Source organism: Peromyscus eremicus, chromosome 3 (genome assembly GCF_949786415.1).
Source record: "Peromyscus eremicus chromosome 3, PerEre_H2_v1, whole genome shotgun sequence".
NCBI classification, from domain to species: domain Eukaryota; kingdom Metazoa; phylum Chordata; class Mammalia; order Rodentia; family Cricetidae; genus Peromyscus; species Peromyscus eremicus.
This window is the reverse complement of record NC_081418.1, coordinates 63,598,258-63,611,763: the sequence shown is the minus strand read 5'-3', so window position 1 is coordinate 63,611,763 and position 13,506 is coordinate 63,598,258. Positions and strand designations below refer to the sequence as shown.

At 42.2% G+C, this 13,506-nt stretch overlaps 1 protein-coding gene across 3 annotated transcripts in view; it reads right to left on the bottom strand.

The window, feature by feature from the left end:
• Rnf32 (ring finger protein 32) overlaps positions 1 to 728 on the bottom strand; it is a 34,724-nt gene extending 33,996 nt beyond the window's left edge. For all 3 annotated transcript variants that reach the window (XR_009378233.1, XM_059257782.1, XM_059257783.1), the window contains exon 1: positions 597 to 728. The gene's annotated coding sequence lies outside the window, so the exon portion shown is untranslated. The remainder of the gene's footprint in view (positions 1 to 596) is intronic.
• Positions 729 to 13,506: the final 12,778 nt, after the last annotated feature.

Below are 13,506 nucleotides of genomic sequence, written 5' to 3'. Positions count from 1 at the left end.
TTCATACTATCGTTAACCACAGGTAGCTATTTAGTCTACAATTTCACTGGTTTTTATTATGCCGTTGTGATTAATACCAAGGTAAGAGTGTTAAAAAAAAAAACTGCCTCTTTAAAGTCCCATAGTATCAGCAAATTGTATAATTTTAAAAGATACTCAAAACGTGCCAGATTTAGTCCAATTGTATGAGAAAATATAAATGGAGAAGAGGTGACCCGTTAGTCTGGCAACAGGAAAGCGGTAAACGTAACCTCTGCCAGGCACTAACAGCCACAACAGAAAACTGCCTGTTTGTAAATCTCAGCTTGCACAGGTTAAGAGGTTGTGCCAGGTAGGAAAACACAGCACGTTGGTGACATGGCATTTAGTCACCAATTGCTCTAAGTGAACAGAAGCAACTGATACATCAATAAAAATGCATACGAAACACGGCATATTAGTTTTAAATACTCCTGCAGAGCCTAGTGATGTCGTTGGACATGTCCCATGAGGTCTCTCATCAAACCACACGCCACGCTCAGAGCAGGCAGGACCCGCGGGCGGCTCACAGCGATCCAGACCTCCCGCGACACCCATGCCTCCCGCCCCAACACTACCCGGCGTCCGGGCCTCGCTGCTTCCCTCAGCACCCGCACTCCTCTAGGCCTCAGACATCGGGGCGAACAAACGCACCATCTCGTAACCGCTTCTCGTTACCATGGCAACCAGCAGCCCCCCCCTCCCCCCGCGCTTCGGAGTGCGCATGCTCGCCGGTGCCTGGCACTCACTGCGCACGCTCGCTGGTTTGCCAAGTCCAGCCATAGGCTAAGCCTGACAGACACTCTACGCCTCACCCGCTGCGAGCGGCTTGAGGTGCGGGCGCTTGCGTCATGGCCCCGCCCCTCGCGTGTCGTCAGCGTGAGTCCGGTTACGTCATCGTGAGGCGCGCGCCGTGGGCGTGTATGGTGAGGCGCGCGCCGTCACTCCCACTCTTCCGAGGCTCCCTCGTGTTTGCTCCGCGTCCTTCCCGCCCGGCGCACTGCCGTCAGGCTGCTGGGTGCGTCCGGAGGGTGCGCTGACCCGTGCGGCTTCCCGCAGGGGGTTTGCTGTCGCCACCCGGCCTCCTCGTGTTCCTCTTACGATGGCTGCATTGTCCAGCCTTGGCTCCCGGTAACTGACCTGAAAATCCCGGCCCGTTGTGTATCGCCGGGCACTGGCCTTTTCACGTTCGTCCCCTCCTCTAGTGACTCCTTCCTAGCCCCAGGTCTCTCATGGTTGCTCTGAAGGCCAAGGGGAAGGTGGAAAAGAGCTATCCCTGCGGCTGCTGGCCTCCGGGGGTACCTAACCCCTTAGCTCTCAGTGACATCTCCTACCCCTATAAATCTGCACTCCCGCGCTGTCCAGGGAACCAAGCTTGAACCCCTGGGGTCTTTTAAAAGTCTCTTCTTGGTCCCAAGCAGAAGTCTGTATTGATTTTTCTCCTGCCGCAAATGACAGTTTTGTTGTACATTAATTGGAATACAGTTCACCTGGAAGTGCAAGGAAAACACAAGAATGCAAGGTTCTTTCTCCACAAAGTCAAGTCTACAGCAGTTACTGAGCCTGAAGATTGGTCTTTTGTTACTAAAGTTCCCAAAGTCGATATAAATCTGGTATACATGATATATCTCTGGAACAATATAGTTTTAAGCTTCATTTAAAAGTTACAACGTTTTATTGGCAATGAACTTCCTGAGCTGGCTCTTACTGTTTGAAGCTTGTAACAGCAGATTAAACTGTTTTAAAAGTCAAATTCACAATTAGTTTTAAGTTCTGAGTTTTTCACATGGTAGTTGAGAAATTTTTGAGGAAAAAGTATAATTTCAGCTATGTTACAGTGAGTGATGGATTTAGAAAGCAGTAAGACCACCTTTTTGCAGTCTTAAGACAGTCTTTATTGAAGCCGAAGTGGGTAAAGCTTTGCTAGATCTGAGTTTAAACCTACACTCATTTTCTAGAGGTCTGTTTTTTGGCAAGTCGCTTTATTTTCCTAAACTATGGGTTTCTTATTTACAAAGGAAGCTTTGCTGAATCCGGTTATTGGACATCTATGAGTTATCCCCAACAGTAGTCCTGGACGTTATTCTGTGAGTGAACATGTGGCCAAGTTAAACTAATTAGAAACTCTGGTACCATGATGATGGTGACATCATCAAGGGGGGGAACTCAAGTGGGTTTTGGGGGGGAGGGGCAATTGAAAAATTCCTTTAATTCTTCCTACTGAATGTAGGAACAAGAAAAGACACGAAACTGCAGCTGCATCTGTTCCATTAGCACCGTGGGGCGAGAGCCTGAAGGTGTGGGGCCACCAGGTGAACCTTAGAAGGAGGATTACACAGGAAATGGCAGAACTGGGATTTGGACACGGTCCAAGATGGGTGGTGGAGTTTGAGCACAGGGCTCCAGGCTCTTGGTCTTTTCTCTTACCTGCTTCATCTATCGTGGGTTTGGTTTCCTGTTACTTGGAGCAGGAAGAATTTCAATGAAAATAGGGATTCTGTTACCACCTTAGGGCTGTGATGAAGTTAAAACATGATACTGTATGTGAATTGCTTTGGACAGTGCCTACTAATCATTTTGTTTTGAGGTATTTCTCTCCAACTTTATAAAGTTCTAAAAAAAAATCCCATTTTAAAATTCCCCACCTTATCCAAATGATTAAAATTTCATGATGTTTTGCTATCTAAAAGAGGCTGGCCATTCTTCAGTTAGTCATAAAGATTTTTCTTTAGTCTTTTGACTAATTTGGAAGAACTAACGTCATTATTACTTTGCTATAGATTTTCTCCTCTATTCCCTATAGGAGGGGTCTCTTATATTGTCCAGTGTGATTTTTGATCTCTTAGGACCTAAGACATAGGTTAACCTATTCTCCTGCCTCAGTGGCATGTGTATCTGGGACTACATGCATGTACCACTATGTCTGGCTCATGTTTTTATTTAAACATTGCTTTTGCTGCATCCCACAAATTTTGAAAACTAGTGGCTTTATTTTCATTTAGTTCAAAATATTAAAAATTTTTTTTTGAGTCTGGTAACATAGTACTATGTTCTGGCCAGTGCAGATCCCTGCAAAAAGGATTCCCAGTTCCTTTATGTGTCTCTTAATAACATCATGTGACTTCTAACACCCTGTCACTCCTTTCCCTTACTGTTGTGAGTACTCAGTCCTCACTCCTCATTGGACCAATGGATGGGTCTGGAAAGTGGAAAAACAGACTAGCTCTGAGTTTCTGTCCTAAATTATTTCCTTTTTTCTTCAGGGCTTCTGTGAACAGTTCCTGAAAGTCAGGTCTTCTGGTGACAGCTTCCTGAACTTTTCATTTATTAAAAAAACGTTTTTAGACAGGGTCTCACTATGTATTCCTGGATGGCCTGTAACTTGTTGTGTAGCCCAGGCTGGCCTTGTATGGACATCAGTCCTCCTGTCTCCTTCCTGATTGCAAGGAATTCAGGTGTGTACCATCATGCCCAACCTTTTGCATCAATTTTTGAAAGAAATTCTTTGAGGTAAAATCCATGTAGAACAACATTGATCATCATAGAGTGAATAGCTCAGTGGCATTGATATGTTCGCAGTGCTATATAACTGCCTTTTTCTAATTCTAAGACATTCCTGTACTGCACACTAGAGATAATACCCACATCCATGCAACAGTGTCTGCCCATCCCAGCCCCTAACAGCTGCCAATTTGTATTCTGTATCCATAGGCTTAGACTTACACAATTCATAACCTTCAGTGTCTGGCTTCTTTTATGTGGCATCTTTGAGGTCCCTTGATGTCATAGAATGTACCAGTGCTATACATTTATATCACAGTTGATTATATAATTATATGTGGACAGACTCATGTTGGCATGTCTGTTCTTATCACTTTTGTGTCTGTGAAATCTTTGGTCAGTATATCTGACTGCTTTTCACAGCAGTTGGTGCACATTTTGTTCTCTCAAGCAAGGTCTGAGGCTTCAATGCTTTCACATCTCTCCTAACACTTGCTGTTTTCTACTTTTGTCTTGATATTGAGACAGGCTTTCATTATTACCCTAGGCTTACTCTGAACTCATGATATTTCTGCCTCAGCCTCCTATGTGGTAGAATTTGGATATGAGCTACCATGTCTGGCTTCTACTTTAAAAAAATCCTGTTAGTTAAGAGATGGAATTATGGTTTTGTATCTCTCTAGTTACCGGTGATGTGGTGTGCCTTCATGGACTAGCCTTTTGGTGGGAGGGGCCCTGCTGACAAATCTTTGACTCATAAATTCTGGTTGGGCATTCTCATTCTTCTGATGGGCTACCCAAGGCAATTTTCTTTTCTGTTATGGTGTTCTCAACTTGTATTTCCTTTTGATTCTGTCTTGTTTCCTTCTCTGTGCTCATATTTCCCATCTGCCCTTGCAGGTGGCTTACTTGTTTCACCAGAGCAGAGCAGGTTACTTTATAAAGAAAAAAAAGAATTATTCAGCTTTGTGTTCAGGTTTCATAGGCATGGTGCTAGCATCAGCTTGACTCTGGAGAGAGCCTCATACCGAATGCTGTGAAATGGTAGGAGTGTCTGAGGGAGGAAAAGGCTGTGTGCCTTGACCAGAGCCGTAGTGAGTCAGAGCCTGTCTTAGGCTTTTTGTAACAAAAGAGCTAACTTTGGGTCCTTTGACTTTGACCACAATCTGAACCGTGTCCTCCAGGGGCCGGAGGCCTCTCCCTGTGTAGTCACTGCCACAGCGAAGACCAAGCCTTTAATATAATTGTTGGAGAACAGATAGCATCCTAACCATAGTAGCCATTATCTCATCACTCACAGTTGAAATCTCCTCTTTGTTACCTTCAGACTCTTTGCCATGGTTTTGTCTGTTGCTACCTTCTTGCTTCAGAAATTGCATTTTTTTTGCCTTCCTGCATACACTGTTTTCCTGTTAAAAGCTGGACATGTGCATTGAGTGATATGATCTGAAGCCAATAGGTTGTTAGTATGAGATCTGAGGCTTCTTAGGATAGTGTTGTTGATTGTTGGAGCAGGAAGGAGATCAAGGTATTCAGTATCCTCTAGTCTTATTTTAGCTCCCCATGCTCACCCCACACAGTGTCTTTGGGTTTTATTTGGGACGTTTTAATGAATTCTGTGTCCTTTGGTGACTCAGCTGTAGTACAGAGATAGACATAGTTGAATTTTTCTGTTTGGTCCTAATTGGGAAGCAGGGCAAGATGTACAGGAGCTCACCATACTAACTGTATCATGGTGTTGTGTGACACTTTTCCTGGAGAGACATGAACACACATCTATTCACCTCAGATAGGGAACTGACAACAAACCAAAGAAAGAATACTCCTAAAGTCCAACTTGTGAACTGATGAGTTTTATTGGGATTGCTTACAGAGCAGTAAGGAATCAGACAGCTGTATCTCCAAAAGCCCATCCTAGCATGGTTGACAGCTCATGGATAAGCTCACTATACTTCCTGCAGGAGTTCAACAGGTTAGAGACTGTTTCAGGAAGCTCAGGTGTTTGTCTGAGCCTTTTTTAGACAGCTCAGCTTGTCTGAGAGTCTTCTAGTAACTTGGCTGGTCTCTGCTTGTTTCCGGTGGCTTGGCTGTTCTAAGAGTCTTCTCTGTGTAGTCCCTATTGCTTCTGTATGCTTGGGGAGGGAAGGGCCTAGTGTACCTGGTCAATTTCAGGGACTTGCTGAAGCTTTTGAGTTATTTATTTCCTTAGCTTAGCCAACTTCCCTTTAGGGTGGACTGTTTGACATCCTGTGTCTTAAAAAGCTTCCCTCCAACATGAAGGTTTATCATGGAGGAAACTGCTACACAATACCTGGCCTTTTGCCCATTGTTCCTAAGCTATGGTTGCTTGGACTGGGTACTATTTTTTGTGGGCCAGTATCCTTCCATGATATAGGACCTGACTGTTGTCCATTTGTATATGAGTCTCGCAGTGCTTCCATGCATTGCATCAGTTTCCACTGTTACATTAAGCCTGTGTCATCCTCTTTACTGCTAGCCAGGGATGTCAAGCAGCAAGACTTACTTGTCTGATGATTCACTCTATAGGTTGGTGATTATATTCAGGTTAAGTAGGAGGTTGTATTGGCCTCATCTGGGATGAAAGGTAATTAAAAAAAAAAACAACAAAAAACAAAAAGAGGTAATAATATTCAGATGGCACCAGTGGGCTGTTGGGTCACCTAAGCTGGCCATGCTTGGGATGATGAGCCAATCCAGCCACACTCTGTAAGGCTTTTGTGCTGGCTCAGGCAAGTTCTTCATGGAGCTAAGAGGGCTACACCTGGTATGCAGGATGCTGGGAGCCTTTTCAGTTCTTCATTTCTGCAGATATATTACTAGTCAAAGTAGGACCATGGCTGGGCTCAGAACTAGAGTTGCTTGGTACTGTGCATGTGCATAGGCAGGAGAGATATGAACCAGGTTTAAAGAGGCCTTCCCCCATTTATAGTGTGGCCATGTGATTAGCTTTGTCCAGGTAAGTAAAAATGGTTGCACATAAATACATAAAGAGACAGCTTAATTGAAAATGGTTCAAGCATCATCACGTTTGAAACATACCATTACTTAACTTTTCAAGTAAGATATCAGTTCATGAACTCAGTATTTATGAATTCACAGATTATTATTAAAAATGAGACCACTAAACTGCTATTCTGTAGTTTACATATCTGAAATGAAGAGTTTGGAAGTAAATGTTATTTTTGTGAAAAATTTAAAGTTGTGAATGGCTCTTTAATTTATACAATATTTGTTTGCACTACTACTTTGAATCCCTGAGGACTTTCCATAGAGAAAAATCCATTTCTTTTGTCTGGACAATTTCTTAGCAGTAGTAACTGATCTTGCTGATAGGTTCTATTTCCACACAAATGTGGTGGTATTGTGTTCCCCAAAATATTGTGCACTCTAATAAACTTATCTGGGGTCAGAGAACAGAACAGCCACAATATTAAACATAGAGGTTAGACAGTGGTAGCACACGCCTTTAATCCTAGCATTCCAGAGGCAGAGATCCGCCTGGATCTCTGTGAGTTCAAGGCCATACTGGAAACAGCCAAGCATGGTGACTCACACCTTTAATCCCAGGAAGTAATGGCAGGAGGCAGAAAGGTATTTAAGGCATGAGGATGAAGAACTATAGCCTGGTTAAGCTTTTAGGCTTTTGAGCAGCAGTTCAGCCGAGATCCATTCTGAATGAGGACTCAGAGGCTTCCATTCTGAGGAACAGGATCAGCTGAGGAATTGTGAGGCGAGGAAGCTGTGGCTTGTTCTGCTTCTCTGATCTTCCAGCATTCACCCCAATAACTGGTCTTGGGTTTGGTTTTATTAATAAGACTCTTTAAGGTTCATGCTACACACATATTAAATCTTATTACAATAGTCATCACTATCCCTTTATTATCTTTAAAATGAGTCATGAAGAAATAGTGTTTATTCTCAAATAACAGTTATGGGTTTAAGGACAACATCTGTATTTAAATGCAGCTGGGTCCAGTACCTCAGTTGTGGCAGTGTCTTCTTGTGATTGCCCAGAAATGCTTTCTTATCTGAAATCCTCTGTCTAGATTTGGAGGCCAGACTTTAGAATCATAATATTTGGAGGAATAACGGCTTTAATAATCAACAAAGATCAAGATATGGCAAAGTAAGGGAATGGGGAAGCATCTGGAAATAGTAACAAGTCATATAGGTGGAGAAGCTGAGCCCTAAGATTTCAGAGGACATGGTTGAACAGGAGGGAGAAGGAGAGGTATGTGCTTACAAAGAGCAGTTGGGGCCATCCTAAGAGTGAGAGATACGTGAAGACTACAGATGTATGGGCCCCAGGTATATAGACCATAGGGTTATGGGTACCTGGAGTATGGACCCCAGGTATGAAGATACCAGACTTATAGACCCTAGGGGTCTGTGTCACAGGAGTATGGACTACAGATGTGTAGACTCTAGGTATACAGACCCCAGAAATGTGGACACTGGGAGTGTGGACTTCAGGTATAAGGACTTCAGGTATGTGGACCCCAGGTGTGTGAACTCTAGATATGTAGGGTCTAGGTATATAGACCTGGAATGTGGACCCAGGTATGTGGACTCCTTGTGTGAAAACTCTTGGTGTGTAACCTACAAATATGTGAAATCCAATTGTGGATCCAATTGGAGTATGTGGGCTCCACTGTGTACATTCCAGATATGTAGACCTCAAGGTATGTGGGCCTCAGCTCTGTGCGTGCAAGTGTGTGGGCTGCAGGTGAATAGGTCCCAGGTGTGTGGACTCTAAGTATATTTCCATCACATTGGATGTAGGGCCTTTAGGGTGAGGCCTGGGAATTGAACATGTGAAGTTAGAAGGAGGAAATGTGTTCTGCCATATTGGGCCAGAGTCTTCCTTCATTGGCTCCGATATAAAAAATACTCAGAACTGGCAAGATGGGTCAGTGAGTAAAGTGCTTGCTGTGCAAGGCTGGCCATCTGAGTTCAATCCCCAGAACCCATGTAAAGGTGGGAGGGGAGAATCAACTCCTGAAAAGTGCCCTCTGACCCCACATGCATGCCACATATATCACACACACTATAATGATAAATTTTAAAATAATTTGAAGGGGGAGGAGGATTTAAGATTCCTAATAGAAAGGAAGTTCAATCATAACCTTTAAAATCTGTCTACCATTGTAACATGAGTATTCAAAGCCAGGTTACCATGTTTTGCTTTTGCACAGCTCAAAACCATTCTTTTCATTTCCATGGTTCCCATTTGCACAGGGCTTCTAACTTTTTCTCCTTTGTCACTCATTAGCACAATAAAAAAAGATGGACCAATGACTCTGGTACCCTAGTTTGCTCTTTGCCTATTTTGGGTCTATGGTTATAAATGTGTATGCTAATACATATGTTAGAATAAGGTGCTGTCATAATGTAATAGAGTTTGAGTCATATACAGAAAAAAGACAAGGGGTAGTGGTATAGCTCAGTAGTAAAATGTTTGTCTAGCATGTGCAAGGTCCTAGTGTCCATCTTTAGTACCACAAAGAAGAAAGAAGAGAGATGGGGAAGGGGGTTCAAATCTACATTGGATCACTTACTCGATGTGTGACATCTTGGGGAAGTTGTTTATTCTTTATGTTTCAATTTCTTCACTTAGAAAATGAAGAAATAATTTCCATCTTGCAGAATTTTGTATGGAGTGAGTGAGATCATGTGGAATGCATTCAGCAAGAGATAAGTATGTGCTGATGGTGGCATTCTTGACAGAGTGTGACAGTCCAGGTGAAGTTACTTCCATTCCAGCTCTGTTTGATGCTGTTCCTTGTGGAGAGCACCTGTAGTTGAGGCTCACAGGGAAAGCCACTGGTTGTAGCAGCGTTGTTAAACATTGCCAAGGCTGGTGATGTAGTCTGGTCTGGGAGAGATACACCACAAATTATTTCCAACCAAGAAAATAGTGGTGTGTTAGCATGTTTGATTTGAATGTGTACTATTCAACTTAAGCTTTACAATGAGCTTTGTACAATAGCAGGTTGAAACCGCAGTTCTTTGAACAGTAGGGATTTCAGAACTTGTGGTATGTGAAAAGACTATTTATGTCTTTTCCTTCGTATTTGAAACTTCTTGTTTGAGAATGTAGAAAGTTCTATCATTTCAGACATCAGAATTAGCATTGAAAACATGGGATTCTTAATCAGGTTGATGAAAGTAATTTATTGTTTGCTGTGTCAAACATGGCATGCTATTTGTCACTTTGTGGTCTGTGTGTCTTTCTAGAAAGTTTCGACTTTGATCTAAGTCAAAGTACAATCAGTAGCACAGATGACAGCACAAAACCCCCCATAACACCAGTGATGTGCATTGTCACTCAGAGACTCTAAACCAACAAGTACAGAGGTGCAGAGTAAAAGGCTACCTGACTTTAAAGAGGCTTGTGCGTTCTTGTGAGAGCAGACCTCTGCCTCTCTTGGCAGAGACAAAGGTGTGGAACAATTTATTGGTTAAAGATTGGGTTCACTGTGTGCAGTGAAAAGGCGCCTCTTCAAGGCCAGATTCTGGTCCTTGCCTGCATTTTTAGGTAAACACTGGCATTTAAAAGACCTTGCAGAGCCCGGCTCCCAGCACATAAAAGCGGCTTTCTTAAACTGTCATCAGAGTGGATTTTAGAACGTGCTTTTAATACTTACAAGGTTGATGTTTGCCTTTTAAAAATGCTATTTGAGATAGCTTTTTATTTAACTTTCACCTCGGCATGCCTTTTACCTGGTTTGTAGCAGCATTAAGGAAACTTACCTTGTTGTGATACCAGACAAAGATTTAGAAAAATGTTGCACAATGTGACCTTTTAAAAGTCAGGGCTTAAAAAAAAAATCCTTGTTTAAACACCATAAAAACTGGATGAAAAACAAAGATATGTAATCTCAATCTGAACATTGGGTCTCAGATTCTTTTTTTGAGTGGAGTTGATTATTCTGCAAGATTGTTTATCAGCACTGCTCTTCTACTTCTGTCTTTTTTCTAGTTCTAAACAAATAATTGGTGAAACCAAGAAAGTGTTAGAGACTGGGATGGAAACCTTTGTATGTATGTGAGTCTGACTCCTGTATGGCAAGCCTCAGATGCCGCTTTTGCGCTCATCTGCATTTGTAGAGGTAGCAGGAACTTGAGCTTGTTTATTGTGACATTACCAGGAATAGTGGGCAGTACCTGCAGCATAATCTGCTTAAGTACTCACTACCATTCCTTGTGTTTCATGCTCTACAAAGAGAGGTCCTATTAACATTCATTGATGTACCTATGTTTTTAAAGTCAAATATATTGAGGGGAAACTACATATTTCTTTTACATTTCCCAGTTCTGTAACAAATGCAGTCAGTGACCACCACTATACTCAGACTTTACAACATAACCACTGCCACAGAGGTTCTCTCTTAAGGTTACTTGTGGTGGTTCCTCCCCTTTGTGGCAACTGGCAGCTACTCTCCTGTTTGAACTGCCTGTAGCTTTGCCTATTCCACAGTGTTACATTCAGGAAGATTTACTGTATGTAATTTTTGAAATCTGGCTCTTCTCCCTTGGCAGAATGTATTAGAGATCGTTGCATGTTGCTACATGCATGCACAGCTTTTTGTTACTAAGATTTATTCCATCACAGACGGCATCTCACTTTGTTTATTTCTTTGCTGGTTGATGGACAACTGGTGCTTTCCAGTTTGGGGGAACTATAAGCAATTCACTATGAACATTCCTGTACTGATTTCTGTGTGAACATGTGTTTGTATTTATGCTGGATAAGTATATGAGTTGTGTACTATGTGTTCAGGTTTGCCAGGTTTATAAGATACTACTACTTTCCTGGAGCTCAACAGATGAGTTCTAGGTGCTTTACACACTCTGTAGGATGCAGTACTGTTAGTTTTTCCTCTCTTCTTCCTCTTTCTAATAATGTATAATGTGCAGGCTCATCCAGGGTTGTTTTTCTAAGATGTGGAATGGTGCTGAGGCTTCTTTGTCAGCCACACACTCTCATTGGTGATATATTTGTTAAATTCTTTTGCCCAGTTTTTGAAAAATGAAGTTATTGAGGTTCATTTTATTTTCTGGATACAAGTCCATTGCAGTAAAGAGAATATGTGATATTTTCTTCCAGTCTATGGTAGTATGTTTTTGTTTTCTTAACTGTCTTTTGCTGAGTAACACAAGCTTGAGGAAGTCTATTGGTTGTAGTATTAAGGCAACTCCATGTAGTTAAAAGGGAGGTAGGTTTATTTTGTGGGGTAACTTACAAGTAAAGGGATAGGTTACAGGGTCCAGGAAAGGTATAGCACAGTCCAGCGGTGTTCTCTGGAGAACTCTGCTTGATCTACCTCCAGCGTCCAGGATCCAGGAAACAAGAGAGCTGGCACATCTGGATTTCGGGTCTTAAGGGCTCCTGTAGATGTGACAGTTACCGAAGCCTCAGTGGGGGGTAGTACTTCCAGGTCAAAGCTGGAACAGCTACCCACTACAGAAGTCCAGTGAATCAATTTTTATTTTCATGGATTGATTTTGGTGTCAGGATTTCTCCTTATGACTTTTAAAAGTTTTTCAGAGTATCGTTTTGCATTTATAGTTACAATACATTTCAGTTCATTTTTCCATCAGGTTTCAGTTTTGATTGAAGTTAGTTTCTGTGAGCATCCAGTTGTAGCAGTACCGGTTGAAACGAGCCTCTCCCTTGGACTGCTCTGTGTCTTTGATCAAATGGCTATGCCTGTAAGGGTATGGTTTTGAGTCTGCCCTGCTCCACTGGCAGGTGTTTCTTCCACCCCCTTTGCTGCTGCTATCTAGCTGATAATTGTTTGCTGCAGCTAGAGAGCAATTATCCACAAATTTGTGGGTGTCCTCCAACTCTTTCTCAGTTCTGTCCTCAACTCTTTCATGTCAAACAACCCACAGTTGTTTGACAGCCTTAGCGCCTTTGTCTTTCCATTATCTGTTTGGGAGCAGCTTGAATGTATACACGAAAGTTCCTGAGGGATTTTTGTTGAATTGAATTAAATTCGCACACTGATTTGGGAGTGAGAAGATGAGAGGGACCCACCTCTCTCTGGGGCACTGGGCGGGTATTAGGTAATGTTGAAGCACTGTTAAAATATGTTGATTCAGTATTTGTATTAATGATAATTCTTTAAAAATTTATTTTACATCTATTTATTACTTTGTGTTTGTCACAGTGTGCTTGTAGAGGCAGAGGACACCCTGCATAGACACCCTGTAGCAGGAATTGTTGGTTCTCTCCTTCTACCACTGGGATCTGGGATCTGGAAATAAAATTCAGGTCCTCAGGCTTGGCAGAACGTGCCTTTACCACTGAGCAATCTCAGTAACCCTACTGATTGGGTTCTTTAAGTACTTAATGTAAGCATTCCTTCTGATGTTCCTATTCCTGTTTAGAAAAAAAAAAAAAAGCAATGATGGAGGTGGATTGGATACTTCTACTACCTATTTGGAAACTCTTGGATCATTTCTATTTACATTTCCTGACTCTCTTGAACAAAAGAATTGTTGGTCAAAAACTATATGGTTTACTTGTATGGTCATTTTGATTTTGAACACTCTGTGGATGTCTTGAGGAAACTGAACTGTGATGGTAGTTCGGTGTGTTGGCTCCTGAAGGCAAAGTACCGGCTAGGACTATTTCAATATGTATTGGACATTTGCTGTCACAGCCATGGTAGACTCTAGATAAACCTACAAGGACTTTCACCTAGAGCAGGGTTCTCAACCTTACTCATGCAGCAACCCTTTAATACAGCTCCTCATGTTGTGGTGACCCCCAACCATAGAATTATTTTCATTGCTTCTAACTGTAATTTCGTTACTGTTGTGAATTGTAATGTAAATATCTATGTTTTCTGATGGTTTTAGGCGAATCCTGTGAAAAGGTCATTTGACCCCCAAAAGGGGTCGTGACCCACAGGTTGAGAACTAGTGACCTAGACCAAAGGGGAAGCACTTCCTCTA